Here is a 13,333-nt window from a genome sequence, read left to right as displayed (position 1 = left end):
TGTGGGGGATTAGCGAGTGGAGGTATGAATAATTAACTATTTTGTAAGGATCTCTTAATGTATTAGCTGTTCAGGAAAGGAAGAATCTAAACCCTAGGCCTGACAACCCTAGGAAGTCATCAAGGTAGGAATTAACCCAAATTTGGTATGGCCTATCCGTGAACACCTTAACCCTGAATCCTTATAGACTGTAAGGTTGAAAGATAAGTAGTTCTTGATGGTACCAAGGTCAATCATGACATGGGATGAACTCGTAGGGAGATTCCTACAAAAGTTCTTCCCTATTAACAAGATGGTCCAACTAAGAAGGGAAATTTTGATGTTTAAGCAGTTAGAAGGGAAAAGGTTTCACGAAGCATGGGAGCATATTAAGACGTTAATTCAGAAATGCCCATACAATGGATTACCTAAGTGCTTACGACTGTAAATTTTCTATAAATGTGCATTCAAGATCAAGATTAGATGGAGCTGCAGGAGGTGCTGATACGAACCCGGTTACGGATGTGTCGAGCCGCACGTATTGCCCGATCGTGAATGGGAGTAAAGGATAGAGAAAAATGAATAAAATGGATAGTTAATTTTTGCGGTAATTTGTGGGAATGGAGAAAATGGACTTAACTCCAGAAATGATTCAACACTAGAGAGTATCACCCCGATTTCTATTTGGTTAAGGTGGATTTGCGGAAGTATAGAATGGAACCTTGACCCACTATCAAGTATGATAGGAACCTCGGTATAACTTGAACGCCACACTTTGGGTGCAAAGTGATAAGTTCGGATAAGAAGAATGGGTTGACGCCACAAGGGTTACTTGATAAGTCAAACGAGTCTTTGGAGAACAATGAGAGTTGTAAACAATCTCACAAAATGTAAAAACATTAATTCAAGGTTCTTGATCCTTTACAATGAAATTTAACACATATTTATAGGCAAAACAAAAGGGTAGCCGAATGGGCAAAATTGGAAGCCAAATTCAGCCATGGTGCTTCCTCAATTTGTTCCATAAATTATGCATGATGTTGGCCAAATGCTTCCTTAAATTCTTCCATGAATTATGCATGATGTTGGTCAAATGCTTCCTCAAATTCTTCCATGAATTATGCATGATGTTGGTCAAATGCTTTCTCAAATTCTTCCATGAATTATGCATGATGTTGGTCAAATGCTTCCTCAAATTCTCCCATGAATTATGCATGATGTTGGTCAAATGCTTCCTTAATTTCATGCCGTTCACCTCCACATCAATTCGGCTTTTATGCATGTTGCAGTCCACCTCTTCTTTTTTAGTCCATGTACGTTGTCCTAGCAAATTCAACAAATTTACTTAGCTTAAATCTCACACATTAATTAATTTGAACCAAGAAATATTTAACTAAGACTCAAATTAAACTCAACAACAACTAAGACAATTTAATTAATTATTTCCAAAAAATGAATAAGCTAAAACGAGCTTGTTAAAATTGTGGAAGAGCTTGAAGTAAAGTGCACGGTTTGCTCATCTTGTTTGGTCCATGAGTTTTCAAGTAGATCGCCACGGATTCACCCCAAACCCGATCAACCAAAGTGAAATTGTGTCTTTAAACTTCTTAGCCCTAGCTCGTAATAGGTCTTTTAGGCAGCTCGAGGGAAACATCGTTCGCACTTGATAACTCATGGGGCTCGATTGCATCAGGTGCCCCCAAGAATAAAATGTAAGAGGATGCGTACGGATTAATAGAAAGTATGGCAATGAATTCCTACCAGTGGACAACTAAACAATATATATACGGCCAAAGACCATCTACGGTGAAGCTTGTTCAAAAGGATGACAAGTATCAACAGTTAGTGGACAGAATCAATTGAATAGAGGTTGAGAAGAATGCACCATTTGTCTATAAATGAGACAAATTGCTCTTCCACTACATTAATAATCCCACCAAGGATGTGAACTATATCAGAAATAGGGGTGGAAATCCTTGTTCAAATACATACAATCCAAGATGGAAAGATCACCCGAATCTGAGATGGGGAGGAAACCAAGGAAGAGGTAATAGTTGAACCAATTTAAAAATTCTAACTATCAACCTCCTTGTTTACAGAAACCCCAAGAAAGGGCCAACTTGAATGACCATACTATATGTGGTCAACGTCTGGATAAAATTGAGGGGGAGATGCTGTCAATGAGAAGTGAAACAGGTGAAGTCTAAGTGCACCAATTCAACAAGAACATTAACTAAACTTGAAGATCAGATGAGCCAATTAATGAGCATGATGGGTGATATAAAAAGACAAATTGGCATAGGTATTCCTAATAATATCCAAAATAATCCTTGTAGAGAAGGGAATGAGCACATAAACCAATAGCACTCCGTTCGGGTGAAGTATTGAGTAACCCAAAGACCCCAACTCAAGAGATGCATACGGAGAATACTGATGATCTTTGAGAAAGAACCCTGAAAAACTGATAATGAACCTGAACCAAAGTTGATGTGATCCGGCCCGGGTTAATCGAGTCATTTCACGTAATTTCCCAATCGTCGACGAGGAATAGTTGAGTTATCAGAAATAGGATGAAATAAGGCTAAAGATGCGGAAGCTTTCAAATGGTTTTAAAGGTTGGCTAAGGTGATGGTAAATTTATAAGGGTAGTAGGCTCGATTTAAGGATAAAAATAAGAAAAATGGAAGTTGGATAAATGAAGGCTCGGTTTTGTAAAAAGATATTATAGTTGGGTAAAATCTAGGATAGTCGGTGGAATGGATAAATGAGCTTAAACACCAGAAACGATTCAACACTAAAAAGTGTCACCCCAATTTCTATTCGGTTCAAGGTGGGATTACGGAATTGTAGAAGGGTTGAACGCCACACCAAAGCAAGGTGATAAGTTCAAAAGAGAACGATAGACGCCACTAGCACGCTAGATAAGTCAGATCGAAACTCGTACGAATTTAGAGAGGAGAAAACTCACTCTTTGAACAAAGTTCATTCAAATGATCAAAAGTCAAAAGTCCAAAAGTCCTTTTTACATGTTTGAACTAGAAATTTATAGCCAAAGAAGGGCTAGCCAAATGGACAAAACACTTGGCTGAAATTCCATCTCTAAATTCACTTAATTAAGCTAAAAATTCTAAGTTGCTTCCTGATGCATTTGGGAGGTCAAATTCAGCTTCTAGATGCCTTGAAATTCGGCTGAAGTAATTGGAGGCCTTGGTAGCTGAATGGTGCATGTAGATTCGGCCTAGGGAGTGAAACTTGGCTTTAATTGTGGCTCCTTGATCAGCTAAACAGCTTGGACTTCTTTAAAGTCAGCTTGGGTTCACCAACAATTTCTAGGTCTGACCTAAAGTAAATGATCAGGCCTTGTGTGTAAACACACGAAATTGAAAGGCCTTAGTGTGTGAAGGAACATTTCGCTAATGGAGCATTAAAGATGCCTCGGTGAGTGAACAATCACTTGAAATGGTGCAACTCCAAGATCCTCTTTAATGCCGCCAAGTCCCATGCAAACATTAACTCAAGAGCTTGGAAAGGTGCAACAGCTGACCACTCTTTTTAATGCCGTCCATGTACAATTAAATTTAGTGGACACCATTTAAGACATCACTAAATTCGCACTCCTTTATTGCACCCACATGATCTTCTTTAATGTTCTACCTTGTCATTAAGTAAGTGAATTTAATGACTGCAGAGAACAATTAAATTCGGTCAATGTATATTAATAACTCGCTCATTAAATTTGTTCTTTAAATTTCTACTGGCTAAGACATATTTAATATTCTGCAGCGATTTAGGACGCATTAAACAACAGCAGCAAAAACACATTAAGTAGAAGCATTAAATTCGTCCAGACATATTTATAACATGTAGTAGCAGCATTAAATTTGACAAAACACATTAATTTAACATTTAGACACACAATTAATTCGGCCAGACACATTTAGACACACACAATTAATTCGGCCAGACACATTAAATAGGCTTAAGACAAATTAAAGCATGCATTAAATCATATTTAACATGGAAATTAATATGTCCAGATTTTTTTTAAACAAATTTATTAACTTTAAACTAATTTAACTAACAGCAACTTATTTATTCCAGCAAAATAAAATGCAAACTTAATTAAATAAATTGCATTGTAGCTCAATGAGCTAGAATCCACCCGAATTGAACTGGGACGAGCTCGTGAAAATGACGAGCCTCACTTGTGAGCTGAGCCAAGGATGTTTCCAGGGTGGGGTCGTATCATTCCCCAATTCTTTAGAACGACTTGTCCTCAAGTCGAGCCGTTGGTTCATTCGACCATAACTCCGCTTACTCATCTTTCCTCGATCAAATGGAACGAAAGGCAATTGAAGCAACTGAAAAGAATATCCATGAGTTAGCAAAAAGCAATGCAAACAACTTTGCAATTCGAGTATAACAAGACAAATGTAATGTAGGCGATTGGAAAGATTCAGATTACCATGCAAGCGAACTAGTTTACTTGACAAGGCCATGAAAAATGTTTGAAACAAAATCGAATAGATTTCTGAGCATGCATACATCTTAAATTGATTACACAAGCTATAATTGGATCCCGAGTAATGAGTCAAAATATGTACATAGGCATCACAAACAGGTAATGAAAAATATTTACATGGTTCTCGAAGTTGCACAATCATACCGTGCATTAGACGATTGACTATCGATTCTATTACAATTACATCAACACAATTATCGAAACAAGAATCTTTTGTCAACATTAAAATAGATAGATCGTGTTCAATTGTTGCAAAACAATTAACCATATCACAATCAAAGTATCTTTCAAAACCAATTCACGAACAAGATTGTTATTACCATCCGAGGAAAACAAAAATATTTTAGAAATTTCGGAGGCTTACCTTTTGGAGCGGAAAATAAAGTTCATTTTACCTCGCCGCTTAACAAAAACCTTCGCTCCTCGGCGATGTAGAGTAGTCAAAATTCCTTGCTTGAATTAACCTTTTCAAAATGGATCTCCATACTCGACAATAGAGCATGCATCATAATCAAATTGGAATTATAATCAAAATACATCGAGAACTCATCCAAATGATCATGTAATCTAAATTTCAGTCGGTCAATTTTGCTCAAAAATGCAGAATTTGGATAACAAAGCAGATTTGAGACACCATCTTCAACTTTAAGTGCACTAACCATTTTACATGTCATCGTCATATCAAACAAACAAATCAAAGACATGCATGTTTTCAAACATTCATACATCTCAAATCTCATACGCACATTCTTGTTTATACAAAGTAGTTTCTCACAAAAGATCAATGAGTGCATATTTTTACCCAAATCAAGCTGATGGAATGGCTTATATGTCTTCTTATCTTGCAAATGCCGAATAATTATTATTTCACTAACAAACTCATCAGCATCACAATTTCCAAAAGCGTTATTCTTCTTGCCATCATCCCACGCAAATATATTATCATCAATCAAAGGATGACAAGTAACCACATCAAAATTCAGATCACTTCTAAAGGACAATTCATCAACAAGGTTTCCATCAACAATCGAATAAGACAGAGGTGCTTTAAGAATTTCAAAACTCATACCTTGCTCCTCTTTTGGCATAGGCGTACTAAGATAGTTGAGATCGTTACCTTTTCAACCAAGGTGAATCTTCTCTCCTTGGAAAGGTATTGGAGTTGTAAATTATCGTCACTCGGCCTTTTGGATACTCGAAAAGCGTAAATGTAACAAGAACAAATTTCATATGGATTAGTTGAAATGCTCCTCACTTTTTCTGGTTCATTTGTCTCTTTTTCTCTCGTTTCTTTTTTAATCTCAACTTCTTTTTTTCTCTTTTCATTTCCTCTCTCGTTTTCAATTTTATTTTCGACCTCACTCTTTTTTTGGATTTCTTTTTCTTTTTCAATCTTACACTCATCTTCTTTTTCTTTCATTTCCTTTTCTTTTTCATTTTCTCGCTCGCACTCTTGTATAATCTCAATTTCTTTTTCGAATTCTTTCTCTTCATTTTCTTTTTCTCTCACTTTTTTGATTTCATTACAATGTGCAGTTGACACGAAAGAATCAAAAATATAATCATTTGCCCCTAAGGAAGAGAAAATATTTTCATAGGCTTCTCGTCCATTTCTTCGGGAAAAATCATTCGGGAAGGACTTCTTTGAATCATATGAGGAATAACTCGTCCTCTCTCGTTCGTCATGTCAAAAAGTCGCAAGCTCTAAGCTGTCGCGTCTTGAATTCCTTGACGAATAGGAATCCCGATAAGAATCTCTTAGCGAATAGTCTTTGGACGCGTATCGCCGTGATGATCTCAACTCCGTTTCTCGACTTGGTGGATTTTGTTTCCGTCTGGCTCTTTCCTCCACTCGATCCAATCGATCATGCAATTTATCAAATTTTGATTTCACCATTTTACGCACTTCTTGCATCAAATATTGGAATTCTGATTTAGAAAATTCTTCTTGAGACATTTTTCTTTTGCTAAAGAGAAAAAAAAATGATAAAATACAATAGAAAATAAATTCCTCACCACACAAAAAAAAATCTCACGTTTCACTCACAAAGAAAATTGGATAACACACCACTCGTGTTTACACTCGTTTAATGGCTTTTGCTCGCTCTAATGTACTCACCACTCTTGCCTTTTTCCGCTCGTCTCACTCTCGTGAATTCGTATTTTGTTTCAAGAAGACTTATTGCGGCTTAGAGGGTCGGCTTCAAATGGGTTTACAAAGGAAATAACGTAGGGTGTAGGGTAGGCTTAAACAAGGAAAATAAAAATCAAACTATGTGTGGCATTTTGGGAGGGGTAGAAGAAATGGTAGAATGAATGGATGCTCAGAAGCAACAAGAAATAATAACAAATAAAACTCACAAGATTTTTCACTTTTTTTTATATACTTCGAAATTTTTTTTTGAATTTTTTTTCAATCAATTTTTTTTTCGATTTTTTTTTGAATTTCCTCTTCTTCTTTTTTTGATTTCTTTTTTTCAATTACAATATGCTGAAATACAAAGGGAAGAGAAAAAAAATAAAATTACAACCTGAATTTTTGTTTTATTTTTCTTTCACGTTACGAACCTACTCCGAGCTTGATACGAACGTCGGCGCTCCTCGTTTTAGTAGCTCAGATACCAAATGATGTGATCCGGCCCGGGTTAATTGAGTCGTTTCACGTAATTGCCCGATCGTCGACGAGGAATAGTTGAGTTAACGGAAATAGGATGAAATAAGGCTAAAGATGCGGAAGCTTTCAAATGGTTTTAAAGGTTGGCTAAGGTGATGGTAAATTTATAAGGGTAGTAGGCTCGATTTAAGGATAAAAATAAGAAAAATGGAAGTTGGATAAATGAAGGCTCGGTTTTGTAAAAAGATATTATAGTTGGGTAAAATCTAGGATAGTCGGTGGAATGGATAAATGAGCTTAAACACCAGAAACGATTCAACACTAAAAAGTGTCACCCCGATTTCTATTCGGTTCAAGGTGGGATTACGGAATTGTAGAAGGGTTGAACGCCACACCAAAGCAAGGTGATAAGTTCAAAAGAGAATGATAGACGCCACTAGCACGCTAGATAAGTCAGATCGAAACTCGTACGAATTTAGAGAGGAGAAAACTCACTCTTTGAACAAAGTTCATTCAAATGATCAAAAGTCAAAAGTCCAAAAGTCCTTTTTACATGTTTGAACTCGAAATTTATAGCCAAAGAAGGGCTAGCCGAATGGACAAAACACTTGGCTGAAATTCCATCTCTAAATTCACTTAATTAAGCTAAAAATTCTAAGTTGCTTCCTGATGCATTTGGGAGGTCAAATTCAACTTCTAGATGCCTTGAAATTCGGCTGGAGTAAATTGGAGGCCGAGGTTGCTGAATGGTGCATGTAAAGTCGGCCTAGGGAGTGAAGCTTGGCCTTAATTGCGGCTCCTTGATCAGCTAAACAGTTTGGACTTCTTAAAATTCAGCTTGGGTTCTCCAACCGTTTCTATGTGTGAACTAAAGGAAATGATCAGGCCTTGTGTGTGAACACACGAAATTGAAAGGCCTTAGTGTGTGAAGGGAACATTTCGGCTAATGGAGCATTAAAGATGCCTCGGTGAGCTGAACAATCAGCTTGGAATGGTGCAACTCCAGCATCCTCTTTTAATGCCGCCCAAGTCCCATGCAAACATTAACTCGGCAGCTTGGAAAGGTGCAACGACAACCACTCTTTTTAATGCCGTCCATGTACAATTAAATTCAGCTGGACACCATTTAAGACATCACTAAATTCGCCAGCTCCTTTATTGCACCCACACATGATCTTCTTTAATGTTCTACCTTGTCATTAAGTAAGCCGAATTTAATGACCTGCAGAGAACAATTAAATTCGGTCAATGTATATTAATAACCTGCTCATTAAATTTGTTCTTTAAATTTCGGCTGGGCTAAGACATATTTAATATTCTGCAGCAGTTTAGGACGCATTAAACAATAGCAGCAAAAACACATTAAGTAGAAGCATTAAATTCATCCAGACATATTTATAACATGTAGTAGCAGCATTAAATTTGACAAAACACATTAATTTAACATTTAGACACACAATTAATTCGGCCAGACACATTTAGACACACACAATTAATTCGGCCAGACACATTAAATAGGCTTAAGACAAATTAAAGCATGCATTAAAACATATTTAACATGGAAATTAATATGTCCGATTTTTTAAACAAATTTATTAACTTTAAACTAATTTAACTAATAAAGAACTTATTTATTCCAGCAAAATAAAATGCAAACTTAATTAAATAAATTGCATTCTAGCTCAATGAGCTAGAATCCACCCGAATTGAACTGGGGCGAGCTCGTGGAAATGACGAGCCTCGCTTGTGAGCTGAGCCAAGGATGTTTCCAGGGCGGGGGTCGTATCAAAAGTAAGTAGTTGCATTGGTAGTTGTGCTAGAGATAGAAACAACTAAAGATTCTGTTGTTGCAAAAATATCGTTCCCTTCAAGGTTAGAAGAGAAGAAAAAATGGGATGAAGATGAGTGTGTAGGTTTTCTAAACTTGTTCAAAACATTAAACATCAACCTGCCTTTAATTGAATTAATTGAAAAAGTTCCTAAGTATGCTAAATTTTTAAAGGAAATCATGTCTAGGCGTAGGAAAATGAAGGTTGGAGAATAATTTAATATAAGAGCTTCCTGTAGTGCTATTATTTCTAAACAGGTTCCCAAAAAACTAAAAGACCCAATAAGCTTTACAATTCTCATAAAGATAAGGAGCATTCATTTCAATAGAGCCCTATGTGATTTAAGAGTATCAATTTAGTGACCCTATCAATATATGAAAAACTCTGGTTAAGGGACCTCGACAATACCCAAATAACACTACAGTTGGCTGACGGATCTTCAATACATCCGAAAGGAGTATTAGAAGATGTGTTAGTCAAAGTGTGCAGCTTTATCATCCCGACAGACTTTGTGGTTCTAAACTTTGAGGAAGATTAAGAAATACCAATCTTTCTAGGTAGACCTTTTCTAGCCACCTCAAGGTCAACTATTGATTTAGAAAAAAATGAATTAACCATGAAAATCAATAGTGAGACCGAAACTTTTAAATGTGGTCACTAACAAGTGAGGAAGGTAGGAGGAAGTCAGGGGAGCATTGCAATGAATTATATATTTCTAATAATCACGAGTCAAAAGACGTACTTCCTTTAGTCCATGCAAGCCAAAAAAATAGGTTCAAGGAAAGAGATATGCAGACAAAGGTGGAGTGGCACAATGGGAGATGGACTAATACTGACAGAACCAGAAAACTGTCCTTTTGTGAATTAATGATGTTGTTGAATGAATCTGGCGATAAAACTTGAATTATTTAAATTAATATTTGACTTTTTGTAAATTATTGTATATTTAGCTAACTGCTTAGTCTAGATTTTAATTTTTATCAAATTTATATTTTATAAAAATAGTAAAACTTTAGAAATTGGAATTTTGGGTGAAAACAGAGCTAGTGTCACAACACGGTAACCCAGTGTCGCAACATCAAAGGCAGAATTGAGGAAATTGAGAAAATCATTTTGATGTCGCGACACAACCTTTGTGTGTCACGACACTGTAGCCAGTATACCCAGAAATCCAAAAGTCCTGAGTGTGTCACGACATCAAACCCCGATGTCACGATAATGGCAAACTGATAGGGATGTCACAACACGGAACCCCTATGTCGCTACATTGTTGCATTTTTTTGCAGGGTTGACCTGACCGGATTTTTACTCAATTTTAACCCTCAAAATACTCACTTTAATGCCTAAACACATTCTTACCCTTTAAACCCCCTCAAAACCTCTAAAAATTCCATAAACCCTAAATCTCACTTTTTACTTCTCTTTTTTAGTTTATTAGAAAATTTTCTTCTTTCAATCTTATTCGGTGTAGAGAAAGGATGGGAAACACCTAAAGGAACATAAAAAATGAACGTTATAAGGAATCTCATGACTTACACGAGGTTAAGAGTTCCTAACTCAACTTTTTACTGTTCTATTGAAACTAATTGCTTGATATTTCATTAGTTTGTAATATAAGAACACCATGCCTCCTAGAAAGGTTCGAAGAACTAATGAACCAAAATCATTGATAGTTTTGAACCCCTCTATTTTCTCAAACCCGAATGTAGAAAAATATTTTGTAGAACTTCAAGGAAAAACCTTCATTCAAGAGAGGGGATTTGATCCATCGATGATTATCTATAAGGAAAAATGGCCTTTAGTTTGATATCATAGGTGGGAACGTTTTCGAATGATCCCAAAAGTCATTGCTATGGTCCCTGTTGTTTCAGAATTTTATGCATCTTTACGGGACCAAGAGTCTAGAAATACCGAAGGTCATATGTGGGAAAAGGTACCTGTGCAAGGGAAAGAAGTTTGAATAACCCCTCGAATTATTTGTGACTTTTATAATGCTCCATACTATGAAAATGATTTTATTGATGACATTGATTTGGAGTTCTTTCGAGACATAGATATAGATAACATTGTAAACTTTTAATAGAAGGAAAGGACGAATGAAATATCGCCTAGGTACCAATATCCCAACCTCATTTCATCAAGCTATAATGTTTCCTAAAGCTAAAATGTGGATTCGATTTTTATGCACACGAGCTGTTCCTACTTTAAATGTGTCTAATGTCAATACTTTTCAAGCGATTTTGCTTTATGGTGTTTTGTAAAAAAAAAAGGTATGCATTGGGAAACGGATCTACCAAAATATAAAGAGATACGTCAGTGGACAGAAGGTGGAAGTTTTCTTCCCCACACTTGGTGACAGCTTTATGCAAAAAAGTAGGCGTTCTGATAGCATCCATGAACAATCAATGAAGCCATCCTGAACTATAAGGCCCCGAAAATAGGTCTAGTAGTTTTGGGTAAGTTTATTGGGTTCCGAGTGAAAATTGGGAACTAATCAGGTTAATTAGCGATTTATATTCTTAAATAGTTAGCTTAATGTCATCTAAAAATCGGTAAATAATATTTCGAAAAATAAAAATATTTTTTTAGAAAAATTAATTTTATGGTTTTAAATAATTTTTGGGTAAAAATAAATATTTTGGGTTAAATTGGAATTTAAAATAATTTAAATTGGCGGTTTAATTGCGTGATTTAAAATATTAATTAAATGGAACTAATTTGAAAAACAAGGAAAATGTGTAAGAGGTTTAATAGCAAATAAACCATATTTTCAGAAATTTGAAGGGAAATGAGCAAATTGTAAAACAAGGGAAAAAAGAGGAGTGGCCTAATGACAAATTCCCCAAATTTTGAAAATCAGGTGGGAGTATTTAGTTTTAAAAACTCTACAACTACCTCACTTTTCACTCATTTTTCACTCGAATTGAGAGCTTTCTCTCTCTCTCTCTTTTTTGCTTGTTTTTATAAACCAAATATCATAGAATAGATCTAAATCTTTTCTCTCCCAAAAGTCTCTCTAAAATCTCTCGAAATAATTTTCAAATTTGGGCAACAAAGTCCTCTGAATTTCTTTATGCATTTTGAGTCAAACTTCCAAATCAATGATTTGAGTTCAATTGAAGGTAATCCTCATCTCTAAACTTGTTTTTAAGTTTATTTCAATTATTATTTGTTAATTAAAGTGATTATAATGGATTTTCAACTATAATTTCTTCTTTCTTGTACGTGAGGATCAACAATGGTGGATCTTTAATTTTGAGTTGGAATCCAAATAATAATGGATGTCTAAGCTCAAAATAGGTCTAATAAGAGGTTTTTAATCTTAAACCAAAAAATCAAACATGTTTTATGGATCAATTTTGAGAAATTTGAATTTGATCAAGAACATGGATGATTTTTCTGAAAAATTATGAAATGGACTAAATGATGAAATTAACACTTAGAATACATGTTATTGGGCTAGGAATGAAGATTATAAGTCGTTTGAGGTGCTGAAAATGGAGTTTAGTTGACGAATTCCATATTTCGATTTAATTGTGCAACATCAGTAAAGTAGTTTAGGGCAATGATTTAAATTTGTATACTTTATCAAATTTCGTGTTTCTTATTGCTATTGTTAGTTTGTAATGCATACTTTGTCTTTGTTAAATCTCCACATCAAGAGGAAGAACATGCATATCAGAATTGAAGCTCAAACTTGCTTGTTTGAACATATTTTTGCTTAAAGGGCTAAGTGTGCAGGTGAGTGATATTCAGGGCAATTTGGTAAATTAGCCTGATTATGTGTTAAATTAAAGGTTTAATTGCTGTTATTAATGATTTAATTGCATATTGGATGGTTGGATTTGCAAAAATAGGTTTTATTTTATAAAAGAGTGAAATGGCAATTGGTTTGGTAAGTTGTGTATTATGCTTTTAGCATGATTAAATTGTATGGAATAAATTGATATTTGGAGCATGAATTTCTCATTTATTGAAAATTTGATAAAGGTGTTCTAATTGGAATATGAATATTGGAAAAATGATATTTTCTATGCTTCATTTTATTGATGTTAAAATTGCTGAGCAACGTGCTTTCACTTGCACTTTAAAATCCTAAATTAAGTGATTAAATAGCAGATTTTATGCCTTGTATGTATGATTATATTGGCCACATTGCATGGTGGATCCATTAGATATAGTTGGCATGCCATAAGATTTGGGAGTACTCAACATTATTTGCGATATTGTGAGCATATGGCTTTTGGTGGACTAATTTCTTTAGAGTAGATAAGGGAGTGTTGAGCTTGAGTCTCCACTCATCAGGTTGTTTAGAATAGATAAGGGAGCGTGTGACTTTGACCCACTCAATTTGGAGCATTATATTTGATTTGTGAGAGTTTGGAGATT

The sequence above is a fragment of the Gossypium raimondii genome, chromosome 13, assembly GCF_025698545.1.
Source record: "Gossypium raimondii isolate GPD5lz chromosome 13, ASM2569854v1, whole genome shotgun sequence".
Taxonomy (NCBI): Eukaryota; Viridiplantae; Streptophyta; class Magnoliopsida; order Malvales; family Malvaceae; genus Gossypium; species Gossypium raimondii.
Note: the sequence above shows the minus strand (reverse complement) of the source record.